The following is an 11229-nucleotide window of genomic DNA, read 5'->3' on the forward strand; positions in this document are numbered from 1 at the left end:
TCGTTTCGTCTCAATCGGAGTTTCCGTCGAGATTTTACAGCAAAAACAAATAAGACTTGTCTAAACTCCTTCGCTTGCTCCTACTCGCCCTTACCTCCAGCTTTGTATTCTCCTTCAAATCTCGATCGAAACGTCTCTTGTTTCTATCGGAGTTACCATTGAAACTTTACGATAAAAAAAAAAAAACCGCAAAGACTTGTTTTCTCGCATGGATTCAGATTAATCGTATAAAACGGCAACGGTTAACTTAACATCTTAGCCGCCTTAACTATACGATTACGTTGATCCTTTTTTACAAAAATTGACGTCTTATCTAAGGAGAAGATAACAGTCAAGTTCGGAAGATAAATGTCAAGTTTCAAAGGATAAACACCAATATCGGAAATGGCGAACATACACGAGAAGAAGAATGAGAAATGAGCACGAAAACTGAGAAGAGACATAACTGCATCTTCGAGAGAACTAAGGTATTTCCGACTTGAAATTTTTGAAATCAGACTCGGAATTTTTGTAGGAAATTACTTTGAGGCTGCCATAGAACTTTAGGGAACGTAAAACCTAGGCGGATAGTCTAGCAAACTAAGTTTTAAGCGATTTTTCCTGTCTCGATATATTGTTCCATAATTGTTCATCCAAATCTTGCAAACCGATCTAAACTCTCTGAAAGTCGAGAAACGATCGCCACGCTTATCAAGCTCGCTTCCTAAAGAGAGAAAAAGTTAGAGACATGAACATCGTCTTAAAACCGATTCGTTTCTGGCAATTTTCTCGGAACCGACATATCCCAAGTCGTCAACGTGGAAACAACTAAATCACAGTCCAAGCGTCGTCTATAAATCGTCCCGAATTATCTATCATTCCAAACATCAGAAGAAGAAACGTACACAACCCTTCAAAGTATCGGTTCAACCGTTTTTTTTCATAAAAAAAAAGGGAGAGTAAGTACGTATACTATACTCGTATACTCCTAAACTTCTGCAAATCGTCAAGAATAGGCAAACGACAATCTTAATATTCATCTAAACGCTAGCAACATATCCAGACAATCATGAACATAATCTCAAAAACTATACATCATTTCTTGTCGCAATCATACGTACAGAAAACTTGTACCAATATCAAACTGAAACTCGACGATTAGCCAAAGTATTGTAGCCTTTTCCGCGAAACTGAAACAAGAACGTTTCTCAAATGCAGGGCTAAGACTAAACCCTTGCAACATCGCGAAACATCTTCAAGTCCGCAAACATTCCAAGCACGAAACGCGGCATACGAAAGAATAACAAATCTTCAGCATCGCGAGACGTCGCAGACGCCTGAAGATTCGTTCTTCGACAAAATTTCCTTCCTCGATAAAAACATTTTCTTGGAAGACCAGACAGTCATACGCACTAACATCTTCTCAAAACATATCCTTCGCGAAGACTTGAAACGGTATTTTTTACCATTAAGTTTGTTGCTGATCACAACAAACTCTCAACGTCCTAAACAGACTTAGCCATCTCGTAGAGATGACTCTCGTACATCCGACACAAGGATAATAGCGCTATAAAACAAATCCGAAATTTTGGTCCAGCACTTCCGATTTCCGGAGAGATGCTCGGTTCCAACCATATAAGTCGTATAAGCCGAGAACCTATCGCAGACTTTAAATCGGTATGGAATCAGAATGAAACTGAAATGGGATACGTAAGTCGAATTAGTCATCGCACCCTCTAAAACCAGGAGTAACCTAGGTCTTGCCCTAAACCCAGCGCACTGGTCTCTAACATCTCTAGGCATAGTATCAAACACCCTGATACGAGATCCCAAAATTTGTCTCTTTGCCAATATTCGAGAATCTTCAGAAATCCCGCAAAATTACACACTGCGGAAAACTCTCGAAACGGATTACGGATATAGCAGTTCACATAGAGTTAGATTACGAGATGACAACTCGTAGTCTTCCCTCTACACCCATACAAAATGCCATCGGCAGCAACACGCCTTATAATCGCTACATAAAAACTAGACCATAAAGGTCCCACTGGAAAACTAGTCATAAGAACCTTAACTCCAAGACGAACTACGAAAGGCTTAATCCCTTCAACAAGGGTACGTAGGCAGCCGTCATAAGGCGCAGCCCCAATCTTATCGCGTTTTCTACTTTTAGGAGAGCGAGAAGATCAGTTACCACAGACCTTTTCAACCATTAATTCCGCCTACTCACCTAACTTGCCTAACTTGCCAAGTCACTCGCTAGAACCACACGCTAGAAGCTCATGGTTCTAACGAGCTGGGGGGCTAACTGTTGGGGTCAAAATCGGTCATGACGTAATCAATGTCTGAAAGTCCATAAAAATCAGCATGAACATTTTTACGAAAAGTAATCCTCGTAAAGATATCTTTACGAAGAGCCTTGCGGTAAAATCTTGTTCAAATCTCAATCGAACCACTAAATACGATTGTCCGAAGGCAGCAGACATGTATCCAAATCGGCCGCGGACAAGCTCGAGTATGGCAATCAGACCGCAGACAATCCAAGCTCGATCGATACGCGGCGACCAAGCATGCACACAGCTCGGTCACTACGCGTCGACCAAGCATGCACACAGCTCGGCCGCTACGTAGCGACCGAACGTCCGTTCTGCTCGGTCGCTACATAGCGACCGAGCTCGAGCCAAGCTCGGTCGCTACGTAGCTACCGAGTGTCCGTCCTGCTCGGTCGCTACGTAGTGACCGAGCTCGAGCCAAGCTCGGTCGCTATGTAGCGACTGAGCGTCCGTTCTGTTCGGTCGCTATGTAGCGACCGAGCTCGAGCCAAAGCTTGGTCGCTACGTAGCGACCGAGCTCTTCTGAAACGTCGATACGACAGTCCATGCATTCTCGTCTATCCTTTGATGCTATCTCCCGAAAACCATAGCAAACTCTGTTCATGTTTTCCGCCATTCTAAATTATCGATCAAACTTTGCGGTAAAAACCGCGGAAAGTCCATTCTTTATCGAAAGAAGTCGCAATAAACGTTTCGAGTCGGAATACGGCCCAAAGGGACCTAAGACATGACTCAAGGCCCATCTTACGATTTCTTAACCAAAAGCCCGTAAACCGTAGGACGGTTTACGCTTGGTTCGCAAGAGAAGATAAATGTCAAGTTTCCGCGGATAAATACGGAATTTTGAAGATAATTACGAAGATTGGAAAAAATGGAATATCTCCATTTTTTGCTATGACGGCCTAAGGGCAGAAGAGTAAAAGCGTAAACCGACCTTGGAGCGAGTATATAAGGAGTCCTAGGCGAGAGGCATGGAGAGAGAACTTTTTAGATTCGGAATTCTTTGCACTTAGAAACTTTAGGCTTTATTCTCGACAAGTTCGGTTTCTATGACTGGCACTCAATTACTAGACGAACTCGCCCAGGCAGTTCGATCTCTTGTCCAGCTCTATCAATTGAACTACGTTCGGCTTGATCCTCGAAAGGGGTACGTAGGCAGCCTTTAACAAGGTTCAGTCCGAAATCAATCAAAAACCTTTTCTGTATCTATTTCGCCTTTTGTTATCGAGCTGCGACTCAACTAGGTTTGAGCTATTAGGCCGCTAGAACTAAGTAACTCGCTGACAGCCTTAGCGGCCAAAGCTGTTATGATCTCTTGTAATGATCGCAACGCTCTTACGCGGACTCGAAATAAGATCTACTGTTTTCTCTAAACTCGTTTGTTATCTTTTCATGATTTCCGCATATATTCGGTCACTTGTCGTTGGCTCTCGCAGAGATCCGGGACCTCTGGGAAATTAGGGTTTTCCTAGTTTCCTTATTTAAACGGAAATCGACAGTGCGAATTTCGGTTCCCACAGTTCACAGTTCCTGAAACTTTTAAGCAACAACATCAAAGGCTATGGAAACTCATTCTATCACATTCCACCATCACAGACCCAGGAAAGCAAGATTGAAGCAATGCTTGAAAGAGTTCTGGAAGGATAGGAACAAGTCACTGTGGATTTCAATGGGAAGATAGATTCCGCCTACAACAGTCTGAACACAAGAATTGAGACCTTAGGGACTCAGGTGAGGAAGCTTGAAATGCAAGTGGTTCAGACTCGAGACACTGTAAAGAGGCAAGAAGCATTGGCTAGAGAGTCAGGAGTTGAGAAAGCAAAACACCACGTAAATGCCATCATAGATGATTATTTCTGGCAAGTGGTGAAGCATTAGAAGCTTGGAGAAGGAGACTTCGAAGGTGAAAGCTCCATGAGTTTCAGCGGATCACATTGGTGTCGTTTGATGTCAATGGATACACATCGGTCGACAGACCATGACGAAGATTGATCGACATATTACTCTAAACATCGATCGACGTCATCTGCTGAATCGACTGTGGAGTGTAGTGCAATTCGAATCATGACTCATGAGGAATTCGCAGAAAAACATCCTCACCCACCTTCCCCTCTCTACGTCAAAATCGATCGACCACATGAGCCAGCAGACGACCGACAGAGAGAGACCGATATCAATCGACCACCTCCCATCGATCGACGGGCACCTCTCACCTACCGAGTGCGGTTACCATCTATTGATAATGACTGAATCAACGCACTCAGACCACCAGCTAAACCTTTAGCAAACCCACCAGAACCTACAACCAACCCTTCAGACACTACACAGAGCCTATGCAAGTTGATGAGGCACCTGAAGGAAGAAGGTTAAGGAAAAGGAAGGAGAAGATTCCTAAGAACCTTAAGAGAGAAGCTAATGAGAAGGAGATGGATGGGTTCACCAAGAGAGTCCTCAGAATCCCAGTGGAGAAACCTTTTGATAAAGTTTATTTCACACACCGGTTGTGGATGTTCTTCAGAGAAACTAAGGAGACTGAGAAGGACATTAGGAGAATGTTTCATCATGTCAGGGAAATGATGAAACTAAAGATCAAATTGAAGAAGAAGAATAATCCTGGGAAGTTTGCAATACCATGTGTGGTGAAGGGTATTGAATTTCCCCATGCACTTTGTGACACAGGAGCATCTGTCAGCATACTACCTAAGGTTATGGCAGACCACCTGGGTCTGAAAATAGAGTCCTCATCATAATCTTTCACCTTCGTTGACCTTTCAGAAAGAAGCTCAGGAGGTATCATAAGAGACCTTGAGGTACAGATTGGTAATGCTCTTGTCCTAGTAGATTTTCATGTCCTGAACATCAAGCTTAACTGGAACTCTTCACTTCTGCTTGGAAGAGTTTTCCTGGCTACAGTAGGAGCTATATGTGACATGAACACCAACAGATTGTGTTTGACACTGATAGATCCAGACGTGCACTATGACCTAGTTTGAGTTGTGAGACAACAGGTCAACCTCGTGGAGCTTGGAAATGATCTTGACTACATTTCAGCATGCCATTGTGGAGCAGAGTAACAGAGTACTCATAATCGATCAACACTCACACTGCATCATCGATCGATTCCAATGAGTCACCGACGACCGATGAACACTATCCCACGTCGCTCGACGGGAAGCATCCGGTTGACCACTTCACGTTACCAGATCAGTGTTATCCAAACTTTGCCTTTCAACAACCCAACAAAAGAGAAAGCGATGACTATTCTATAGGCAGTTGGGCAAATAGTGGATTTCATGAAAGTTTTGCAGTAGAGACTGCAATTCATTCATCCAATGAGAATCCTACTGAGGAGAATGATGAGGATTACTGGAAGGAAAGAGCTATAGAGATTGCTATGCAAGATGACAGATATTCAAGCCATTCCTTCAACAACACGTTTCCACCATCGATTGACAGAGTCTACTCAGCATCGGTCGATACCCACCTCATCCAGCAAAACGATCCTATGCATCGATCGATACCACACCTGGTACATCGATCGATATTAAAGTCGCTGCCTTAAAAAAGGAGAAAGGGAATATTCCAATCCCAAGTAGGTTTACCAACACCTATATAAGGAGTTTTGCACCCCAGATAACTTATCATGACACCGAAGCAGAAGAGATGAATGCTCTCACTAACCAATCAGAAGGAACATCCAGGAGGAGCATTTGATCCAGAAACCCTGATTCAGCAGGCAAACGTCTACCTTCGATCGATAATCCAGTATCAACATCGATCGATTCTCATTCTAAACATAAACTTTCTTTATTTACTAAGAAGAATATGAGTATTGATTACGATCTTTTAACTCGTGATGAATTTGGTATTTTCAGGGACTCAGATGGCCATGCAAGAGCTATTGATGAAAGGATTCTACAAGTATCCAGAGAGGACATAGCAGAGATTCTTCAGTTGTCCAATGGACCAGACAACTTGTTTATGCAGCAACGCAACATTCCAGACAACATTTCAGCTGTTCCAGACGAATATCCAAGGGCCGACACAACAGAAATTGGTTCACACCAATCATGCCGACCAGTTGGCCAAGCATCGATCGACAAGGTTGCTCCTACATCATTCTACAAGGTAACATCAATGTCGCTCGACAAGGCATCTTCACCATCGATCGACAGACATTATGAATTTGGACATCGCGCTTATGACATCTATGGAGCCAGAAAGTTCATATGGGAACAGAAGGACGAATATGGTGTCTATAGAGATGAGTCTGGATATGAAAGGAGCGTAGCTGGTGAGATGATCCCTGTTACCAAGGACAACATCAGAAAAATTCTGGAGAGAGCATCCCTATTTGAAGAGAGTCACATATGTCTTCCAGAACATGCCACTTCTTTCACACCTACAAAACTGGGACTAGAGATCTACACCAAGGATGAGATCAAAGAGATGGTGACTGGTATTTGTGGAGCTCAGGAAAAGCTAGGAGATGAACTCAAGACATTGGTAGATGACACTTATCAGCCTTTGGACAGAGGTTACAATGAGCTTTTTAGAAGTATGGCAGAGATGAGGACAGAGATTGAGAGTATGCAGCACAACCTTGAGAAAGAAGCTACGACATAACCATCGATCGACGCCAACAAAGCTACATCGATCGATGTCAAGCCACAAACATCCCAGATCCTTGCAGAACCGGAAAGTTTGGCAGAGAAGAAGGATGAATGGGAGATCGCATACATCAATACGAGGATTAATGACGTATACAACCCTCTCAACAACAACGTGGACTGGTTAAGCACTAGAATTGATCTTCTACAGCAAGATTTAGACACCATTCGCAAGAAGGATCCACAACCAGCCACATTGATCGATATCTGCACCATCACATCGATCAACAACAAGTTCGCAGCCATGGAAGATAGGTTACAAACCCACGAGGATATGCACGACCGTTTCACCTCACCTATCATGCGATACTTGGACACCTTGTCTACACAGATGATGAATGTCCAGAGGGACATTGGCAAGCTTAATGATCAACATGATTTTTAGGAAGAAGGTTAAACATCGATCGATAGATTCCGCAGGGCATCGCTCGACGGCAAGAAACCTACATAAAATCTTGCCTACACAGCAGCTGAAGTTGATCAGATCACATCAAAGCTTTACACAGCTATAGATACCATAGAGGAATGGCTTGAGAAGCGGTGTGATGACACATCTACTTTCCATTCGACGTCAGACTCGGTGGAATGGATAGCCAAGCAGGGTGGTTACAGAAGGAAGTCAAAGCCATTCAGAGGTAACATGCATCTCAACACCAGATATCAGCATCGATCAACATAAAACACTCCAAATCTATCGACAGTAAAGCACCAGCATCGACCGATAAACACTTGGTCGCATCCATCGATACCACGTCTACACCACACGACGAGCAGCTGATACAAAACAAAATGGAGCCAATGCATGAGGAACTGAACGAGCTATCAGCATACGCCTATGACAAGATAGGATGGACCCAATTCAGCATTGAAAACATCCTAGAAAGGCTACAGAACATCTCAACTCCAATACAGAAAATGGAAGAGAGATGGACCAGAAACGATGAGGCCACAAGAAGTTTCATTGCAGCCTTGTCCAGAATGTGCAAAGATGAGGTGGATGGTTGTTTCCCAACAAGTAGCTGTCTTTCCACCAACTAGCCACACACCTCCACAGTCAATCTAAATGACTATAACAAAGCGCTGAGTGGGAGGCAACCCACTACTAGTTAATTTTAATTGGTTTTCTTTGTTACTAGTATTTACTTTCGTTTTCATTCTTTCAGATTCATTGCAAGATCCAAGTAGGATGATTACCAACATATCGACAGTGGACGAGACGTCGACTTCGATCGACCTACAATCACATACGACGATCGATGCATACCGATGCACATCGATCGTTCCTACTCCAGTTAGGTTTATCTTCCTAACTTGTTACATTGAATACTTATGATTTATTTCCATCATAACTCCGGCTGTGTTACAATTGGACAGTGTCATTTAAGTCTAGGAGAGGTTTACTGATATTACTTATTCTGATTCTTATAAAAGGATTTTAATAAAGTTATGCTTAGCTATGTGAAAGGGACTATGATCTTATTATTGATTTATACTTGAATGTCTAACGACTCTTTAGCACCATTCTAGATTTACTGATTGCAGATAGTACTAAAGATGCTTAAGTGGATCAACATGTCAACTATACACACTTGCCTTGATTGTTTGAAGGAACCAAAGCTGACCTGCAACACTAAACCTGACATAATCGCTTGTTTTGGGGGTTGGTATACATGCTATCGGATTCTTCAGACAAGTCTGGAAGGTAATGCCTTGTGTAGATTCATTTATCACATTTCCTCTCTCTATTTCGTCCCTAGAGTAGTTAGTGATATTAATCAAAAAAAATATCAGAAATTTATTACTTAATTAAAACTTAGGATCTAGTTCGGAGGAGTGTGAACAGGACTTTGTGGCTAAAACCATTAAGGCTTGATTCATAAAGATTCCAATAAAAGAATTCGAACGGGACTTGGAGGCGGCAATCTTCAAGGCTCGCTTCACAAAGAATTCTTGGATATAGGTCAAACAAAAGTGAACAGAGATGGGTGGCAACCACCATTAAGTCTTGATTCATGGAAGCCTGTCCAATCTTGGTCACTGATCCTGCAATGGAAGCAGACTTTGACTCAAGAGAGAAATTAGAGAGAGAGAAATTAGGAACTAACTTTTACCCGCAGTTCCAGATACTTGTCTGAAAATCCTTGCATCATGTGATCGACACTCCTAAGGTAAAGCATGCACTTTTATATTTATGCTAAGAAATGAGGTTAGTAGAGGAGAATGTCAGATATGATTTGATGAGTTGTAGACTTGTTAAATTTGGTTGTTAAGCTAGGATATTGCATAATGTGCTTTTGTGATTAGGACTTTTTAGATGTGGTTTGCGATATTGTAGAGGTGATGATTTTTATGTGTTAAATCTGTGAGTACCTGCTGTTTTCATACCGGTTTTAGAGAGATTGCATGTTTGTTTTGCTTGACGACAAGCAAAAGGGTAAGTGTGGGGGAGTTGATATACCATGGATTTGACCCATTTTCATCTATGGTATATAAGTGTTTTACTATCTATATATTATATATTCTATCCTATTAAGTATGTTTTCAGGTTCAGAAGTATCTTGGAGTAAAGTGATGATTATGGGACATTTAGGAGCTTAAAAGAGATTTCATCCGAGCTGACCATTAGAGGTCGATACGAAGAAGAAGCAATCGATCGATGTGCATCCTGTACCATCGATCGATGTCGATACGCGAGATGCGCGACTTGGTTCCAGCCGACTTTAAACCCAAGGCTTCACCAAATTACAAGATTACCCCTGACGAATTTTTAAGCTAATAGTTATATACTTGCCTAAGTGTTAGGAGGCAAAAAAGAGGAGAGCTTTAGCCACCATTGTCTTCTTACTTTCAGCAAGAGAGAGAGAGAGAGAGAGTTTTTTAGGAGAGAAAATCATAGAGAGATTTGTGATTGGAACTCCATTGATTCATCTATTCTATTCTATGCAGTTTTTATCTATATTTTGTGTCATGAATTGCTTAGCTATGTCTGAGTAGTTTACTTGCTTGATTCAGTGTTCAAATAGGTTAGAGGGATTAGCCCCAACTATAGGTTTGCTGAGTTGTGATATTCATTGATTGATTGTTCTTAATGCTTGTTTTAGCCTTGCTAACTAGAACATGAACCTAGGAATTTGCATGTGTCAAGCATCCTTGATCATCATGTCCTGAATCTAATTTCTCATGCTAGGACTGCTAGAGAGAGCTAACCGCTGATCTAGGAGACTAGTGAGCATTATCAACCCGCGCCTAGAACTTAGCTAGAAGCTATCGATCGATATTGTCTTCTGACAATCGATCGATATTGGAAAAGGTGTATCGATCGATATCCATATAAGATCATCGATCTACATTTTCTTGTGATCTAAAGACGACAGTTGAGATCCAAGATCTAGTTAGTTAACCAGTGAAACATTGTCATTGCTGATAACTGTGATTAAGGAGTTGAGCTTCAATATATCATGCATGCAACTGTTAGGCATCTATGGGATTATAATCTCTAACACCTGTATAGAAACCCTGCATCTAATATCATCCAATAAAGTTACACCCCCAATCATCTTGTTAATCGAGCAATAGACTTGCTTAATGAGGATTGCTATTTACTTTTAACTATAAAACAACAAAAACCTAGAATTAATAACCTTACTAGATTTAATAGGTTCCTTAGCTATTTGTGGATTTGATCCCCTAAGTACTGCAACTGAACCTCTTATTTGAGAGAGTAATTCTCTCCTTAGGGTAATTTGAGCGGTATCATTCCGCAGGGCATCGCTCGACGGCAAGAAACCTACAGAACATCTTCCCTACACAGCAGCAGAAGTTGATCAAATCACATCAAAGCTTTACACAGCTATAGACACCATGGAGGAACGACTTGAGAAGCGGTGTGATGACATCTACTTTCTATTCGACGTCAGACTCGGTGGACTTGATAGCCAAGCAGAGTGGTTACAGAAGCAAGTCAAAGCCATTCAGAGGCAACTCGCATCTCAACACCAGATATCAACATCGATCGACAGTAAGGCACCAGCATCGACCGATAAACACTTGGTCGCATCGATGGATACCACATCTACACGAGACGACGAGCAGCTGATACAAAACAAAATAGAGTCAATGCATTAGGAACTGAACGAGCTATCATCATACGCCTACGAAAAGATAGGATGGCATCAGTTTAGCATTGAAAACATCCTAGAAAGGCTACATAACATCTCAAATGCAATACAGAAGATGGATGAGAGATG

This window comes from Brassica napus, chromosome A1 (genome assembly GCF_020379485.1).
Source record: "Brassica napus cultivar Da-Ae chromosome A1, Da-Ae, whole genome shotgun sequence".
Lineage (NCBI taxonomy): Eukaryota > Viridiplantae > Streptophyta > Magnoliopsida > Brassicales > Brassicaceae > Brassica > Brassica napus.